General features: G+C 34.3%; 1 long non-coding RNA gene across 1 annotated transcript; it reads right to left on the bottom strand.

The window, feature by feature from the left end:
- Positions 1 to 4713: 4713 nt before the first annotated feature.
- LOC125279414 lies at positions 4714 to 5569 on the bottom strand. The gene is made up of 3 exons (XR_007187379.1): positions 5524 to 5569; positions 5400 to 5437; positions 4714 to 4809 (listed from the first exon to the last, which is right to left on the bottom strand). It is a non-coding gene; the product is annotated as an uncharacterized LOC125279414 (long non-coding RNA).
- Positions 5570 to 7138: the final 1569 nt, after the last annotated feature.

Raw genomic sequence — 7138 nt, forward strand, 5'->3', positions numbered from 1 at the left:
GGCCGATTTATTTCAAAATTCATACAGACCTCTAGGCCCATGAGTTGAACAGGCCCACCAAGTTTTGTTCCGATCTGCCTCCATTAACCTTGTCTAATAGGTGCTCCAAATTCATTGGCCAATGGCGGCCATGTTTTTTGAGATGTGCCAATGTCCTCATAGACTATCATGCCCCCTTGGACCAAGACACTGTATGCCAAATTTCAAGTCAATCGGACTAACGGTTGCATAGTTACAGCTGTTTAAGTTTTTTTTTTTTTCAAGTTATAGCGCCACCTAGTGTCCAATCGACGATTGTTTTTATTGTGACCAATGATTGAGCCCATACACGTGTACCGAGTTTGGTGCAAATATTTCATTTCGCACTTGTTATAGCCATTTTAGTAAAAGTGGCTCTGCCCACACCGCACATTTTGGCGCCCCTTAGCGACCGTGGATCAAAATTTCAACTTTTTTTTTTTTTATAATTATTGATATTCAGACTCCAGTGAATCCTTCTGCACTGGTTTGGTTCCGATCAGGCAAAAAACCTAGGACTAGTTTGCAAAAGTAGGTTGTTGACAAAATTCAAAATGGCAGAAAAGTTTTCCAGGGGGAAATTAAATCGGATATACAGTAGGTTTTGTTTGTATTGAGCCAAAGACACTTGAGTCTATGACAAACAGTCTATGAGTTATGAGTTACGATTTTGAACTTCTGAGTCTTAAAGATTGTCGAAAGCACTATTAATTGAAAATATTAAAACATGTTAAACCTTTTTAACGCTGACAAATATTCCATGTGTACATCGGGTCCCAGGTGGATGAGTCCCATGGTAATGCTGTCCTGTAGACTGAGAAGAGGTTTTATATCCCAATCAACCAAATGAAATTTAATATGCCCACAAATGCACAGCAAGACTGTCATTCCTTCAGTGTCAATTGTCTCTCCACCATAAGCCACACAAGATTGACTTTCTGTGCCGTGTTGATAAGGATTGTGTGGTCGAAACTATTCAGTATTCGTTGGAAATTATATTTGGTATCAACTTTAACTTTTAATTGGCCATTCTCAATTTTCAATTTCAGAGTTGCAAAATTCCACCCTTCTGAGCTTAACATGGTAAGCAGAAAAAGTTTCCTGCACATTGTTATCAGTTTGTGCATCTAGCTCATGTATTCTATCCTTTTGCTGGGTCCTGTGTTGGAGGAATATTTTAGCACAAACTGTGTTTACCACAGTTGTTGCAGCTTTTGTTGTATGCATAGCACCTACTTTTCTGCTGGTACAGTTTAAGCATTTAAGCAGCATGTGTTTTGTGCAACATATATATATATATATATATATATATATATATATATATATATATATATATATATATATATATATATATATATATATATATATTTGCTTACTATAGAAGCTAGAAGTGTTTTGAGGCCTCTTGGCCTATGTGACTATAAGGGTCAGATGTGTCTGAGAAGTTAACTTGGCCACTAACCATATTTTGTTGATAAATTTTCACCAGACAACAGGTGGCTGTGAAATGAATAAGACCATTATTAAGGGTGTCATGTGAAAGCTTCTTGCCTCTGGGGAGTATTGACTGGTTTGATACAATGTTTAATTTGGCCCATGGGAAAAGGGTTGACCATCAAATTGGCAGAAGGCCCATGAGAAATTAAGTCAAAAGATGTACAGGAGTTGACAGGCAGTTACCCTTACTAAGAAAATTATCTCTTACATAAGCAACACTGCAATTTTATTGGTGAAATGACTGTGGTGGAAATGTTAGGCAGTACATGGGAAAGAAAGGGAGGAGAGCCCCTGTAAGTGAGAATATGAAAAAATGTAAGGGTGGATATTACCAGCCAATTATACTACTTTGGTGTGTTTTAAGAGATAATAAAAATGTATAAAAACTGTGCCCTGGCTAAGAGAGATTCAGATGTTAAGCCGTTATCTCACTTTGTTGCTTGTCAATAAAGTTAAACTCCTGGGACCTCGAACTTCGACTAGTTTTTCATTGAAACCAGAACTGAAGGGAAACAGAGACATCGAATTTGCCACAACATTTTTTTTTTCTTTTTTCATACTCCCTCATACTCACCTCTGAATGTTCTTGCAGCAAGCATGTTAACAGCCAAGTGAAGGTTGATGTTTTTTTTTTATTATTATTTCATTAAACATTGTGTGTAAAATGTTAATTAATTAATTAATTAAATGTTGAAATGTGGGCAGTGACTAAATGTTATAAAAAGCTGAATATTATGAAAGGTATATCCTCACCATGACAGTAACTTTCACAAGATTAAAAGACATTCCTTTCACTCTGTGAGCTTTTGTATGAGGAAGCATCACAAATTTAAATATCTGGTGCAGGTTTTGGCTGTGGTTGTGAAAGTCATGCATCTCTGGTATTTAAAAACTGGTTTACCATGATTGTTGTAAACATACAAACAGGTTCTTTTACATATTTTACATACAGAAGCACTGAAGATTGTAAATCATGGGAAAGATTTGGGGGAACTATGGGGAAGTTTTGATCAGATTTGAACAAACTTCCCTATAGTTTCATAATACAGTATTCATCAATGGACCCTTTTCACAGACTGAACATCGCTCTCTTTACATACATGAATAGATAATTCTTGTTTTTGTTTTGAATTAGGTAATTTAAAAGTAGATGCTTACATGTTTCTTTATTGTGCATGTCTGTGTAACAAGTATTCACTGAGTTTGGTTTCATTTTTCTGATGCACTCCAGAAAAAAGTTCATGGAGACGTGATGAAAGAAAGCTCACCCTGTTTGTTTTCTGTATTTTACAAAGGCACAATATTTTGTTTTGATTGTTGACATAAATAATATATATATATATATATATATATATATATATATATATATATATATATATATATATATCACAACGCCCTGATGTGTTTGTTGACCCCAGAGGGATAACCAATGTTTACATGCACTCAAAAAAATAACTCATTGGAAGAACTCAATTCAATTGATGGCAGGTTTTCCATCCAATAAATATGTGTGGCCCCAACTCAAAAAAGACAAATTCATCCAATGAAATGTAATTGAGTTGGTCCAACTTAATTTTATCAAATAGAGTTTAAATGAAATTGATTCATTTATAAAAAGAATTTTATTTATGCTTGTCCAACTCAAAATAAATCATTTTAGTTTGACACAAAATTTAGTTTTAGTTTGTTTTTATTTAAAAGTCATAAAAGCAGGTATAAAACAGTTATTTACTGTAAAACAATCACAATATTAAAAACAATGGAAATATGCACTAGCTGTCAGTGATCAATATTAAAAATAAACATTTGCTGTTTAGTAATGAATTATTGCATTCATAACTTTGAAATATTAACCATTTAAACATTCATTTAGCCAACGTTTTTATCCATAGCAACTTAGAAATAAGGAACAATTCATCTTAAGGAGGCAATAAACACAAGAAGTGCTAAAAAATACAAAGATTCAAACATTATTCAGAATAGTACAAACTAGAACAGTGAGGGATTTAATAGTGAAAGCATAGTGTTTTTTAAGAGTCAGCAGGATGCCATTAAGTGTTCACAGAAGAGATGAGTTTTCAGTTGTTTCTTGAATATTGTCAGGGATTCAGCTGTCCAGTTAGGGTTAGAGAGATTGCAGATGTTCGAAGAGCGTTGCAATAGTCCAGTCTAGAAATGACAAGGGCCTGGATGAGAAACTTAAATGACCAAGTTGTCTTTGTAATGTGGTCTCTGAACGTCAGCTGGTCATTACAGATTACCACAAGGAATTACAGTTGATGAGCCTAGCTGGATGGTGAAATCATGCTGAATCATCAGAGTGGCTGGGAAGATGAAAAGTTCTGTCTTTGCCAGATTGAGTTGCAGGTGATGTTCTTGTATCTATGCCGAGATGTCCACCAGGCAGTACAAGATCCATGCAGCTACTGTCAGATCATCAGCCTGAAATGAAAAGTAAAGCAGTGTGTCATCAGCATAGCAATGCTAGGAGAATCCATGTACCATTAGTATACAGTACTGGTCAAGGTTTGAAACAACTGTGCTGCTTAATATTTTTTTATAACCTGTTATACTTTTTTTCAGGATTCTTTGATAAACAAAAGTTAAATAACAGCATTTATTTAAAATAAATATTTTATAAAGTTTGGGGTCTGTAATTTTTTTCTTATTTTTTTTTTTAAGAAATTAATACTTTTATTCAGCAAAGATGTGTTAAATTGATAAAAAGTGATAAAGATTTATATTGTTAGAAAAAGATTTCTATTTTGAATAAAAGCTGTTTTTTTTCTTCATCAAAAATTATCACAGGTTATAAAGACATTAAGCATTTCAAATATTGATAATAAATCATATCAGAATGATTTCTGAAGGATCATGTGACACTGAAGACTGGAGTAATGATGCTGAAAATTCAGCTTTGATCACAGGAATAAATTATATTCTAAAGTATATTAAAATAGAAAACCATTATTTTAAATTGTAATATTTCACAATATTACTGTTTTTTCTGTATTTTTATAATAATAAATAATGGTAGCCTTGATCAGCATAAGATTCTTCTTTCAAAAACATTAAAAATAGTAATGCGTCTAAACTTTTGACCGGTATTGTATATGAATATAGAGAAGGGAAGGGTCCCAGAACTGACCCTTCAGGTATCCCTGTGACTAGTGCTTGATTGAAAGACCTACCTGTGATATTCACACCAGCAATGTACAGTTCCTATGATGCCCTGCGATGAGAGCGTGGATAAAAGTAATTGATGGCTAATGGTGTCAATACAGTTGTGCCAGTCTGTGGAAAGATGGGAAAAAATAAAATAAATATATTATATATATCATACATACAGTACTGTGAAAAAGTCTAAGTATTTTCACAACCTTCACAATCTTTTGCTGTTGTGTGTCAGTAGGAAATTTACATTTTCAAATATTAATTTTGCCATTAATTGTAATAATCTATTGAGATTTTTATATGCACAAGGAGCATAACAACAGCCGGTATGATCTGATCTCACCATCATCAAGTCCACCTGTGATTACATGAAGAAACAGAAAGAACTGAGATAGACTAAATCCAGAAGAACTGCAGCAATGTCTCCAAGACACTTTAAGAAACCTTGCTGTGGTTCCTCTGGATTTATTCTGTCTCAGATCTTTTGTGTTTCTTCATGTAATCGCAGACTCGATGATGGTGAGATCAGATCATACTGGCTGTTGTCATACTCCTTGTGCATACAAAAATTTAACTGGATTACTACAATTAAAAAAAATGAATGAACTGATATTTCCGACTGACACACACACATATATATATATATATATATATATATATATATATATATATATATAAATAATCAGTCTAGTAATAGAAAAAACACATACTTTTTGTGTGGAGGGGTGTGTCTGCCACATTCACAATCCTGAAAATAAGAATAAAAGTATTATTACACACCATATTTAACAAATTACATGTAAAAATCTGATTATTTGAGGAAATATGACTTACCATCTCTAGGAGGTAGTCACAATGATGTTCAATGACGTCATCAAACTGTGAAAAAGATGTAAATTTTATTTGAATAACGTTAACGTATGAAAACAGACGCTTTTGATTACACGGTTCAATTTTATACAGAGTCCCAACAAACTCTGATGCTCCCCATTACACAGAAAATTTAAAAAATACACAAGACTCATCATCAGAGACACAGATCCATCATTTTAACAAAAAACAAACAAAAAAATCTAGATATGTTGGGTTTGCGATGTTATAAAATGGCGGGAATGCCACAGAACTAGCTAAGCTAACGTGTGCAGCAGTGACTTTGATGAGCGCGACGTTCAAGCTGGAAAAAAGTATGAAGCATGCATAATTATATTTGGAAATATTGCTAGCTATAAATTAATTTGCATCACTTTGTTCCCTGGGCTAGCAAACTTGATTTGAATTGAGTAACGTACGTTAGTCGATCGCAAGCCAACGTATTCAATGAATGAAATCAAGCCAGTTAGCTATAGTCATATTCTGGACTGTACGCTGGTTTTGCTCACTGACAGTGCTATTTTGCACATTACGTGAGTCTGAATTTAAGCGAAGGTGCGTTTGTATCCAGTTGTTAAAACAATTCACCTCGATTAATTATTTTAACGCTGTATTTCACCCAACATATTTCACTCAATATTATGATATACACATTCCTTGGCATTGAGATCATTATTTAACCACAAAACAACTAGTACTTACCAGAAACGAATATCCAAAAGCAGAGACTCAGCCGAGACGGTCCTTTCACCAGCATGAGAAAATGGCGCCGGCGGTCACACGAGTGCGTTGTCTGAGCGTGTCTCGCGCATGCGCAGAAGGCACTCCCATTTCCCAAATGTAATTAAATTTAGTTGGTCAAATTTAAATACATTTCATAGATTAAACTATTTAAATATTTTATGTTAGACTCATTAAATATAAATACGTATTACTCCTAATTAGATATGTTTAAGTAAAGTGAATTAAATTTAAATGTGTCATATCTATGAAGGGCCTGAATCATTTTTTTGAGTGTGCTTGTTTCCCAAGTGTGAACTTACAAATAATCAGATAGTAAATAGTATGCATATCAGATAGTAATAGTATGTGTATTTGGCATGCTGTCTGAAGAGAGGGCTCCGGGCTAGGTATTTGGTACGAGTACTTCACTCGTATTTCAGGTAAGGAAAGTAACCAGGTAAGTGTGAGGAGTTACAGGGATGCTGAAAAACTGTCGAGGGATATGTAATGATTACTGAGATGGCACATTCGGACGGGACTAAAATAATTACTTTACCCACCTCCCCAGGTAAAACTAATCCAGTCCGAATAGGGCTTTAGTGTGTTTTTACACATAGAAAATTGTATTACACCTTCCAGTTTTTTCCATGAACGATGATGTGAGCTCCTGTTGCAATTCTCGATACAGCATAAATGACCTACAATGGCGACATTTTTCACAATCAAGAAAATCAAAAATACTGCCCTTAACATCAATAGCAGAAAGGCAGTGCAATATAAACAAACCAGACTAGAACTGAACATGGCGTGACGGTAGCTTCACATTCACTATAGCTATCTCCTCAATGGCAGTCAA

The sequence above is a fragment of the Megalobrama amblycephala genome, linkage group LG12 (genome assembly GCF_018812025.1).
Source record: "Megalobrama amblycephala isolate DHTTF-2021 linkage group LG12, ASM1881202v1, whole genome shotgun sequence".
In the NCBI taxonomy this organism is placed as follows: domain Eukaryota; kingdom Metazoa; phylum Chordata; class Actinopteri; order Cypriniformes; family Xenocyprididae; genus Megalobrama; species Megalobrama amblycephala.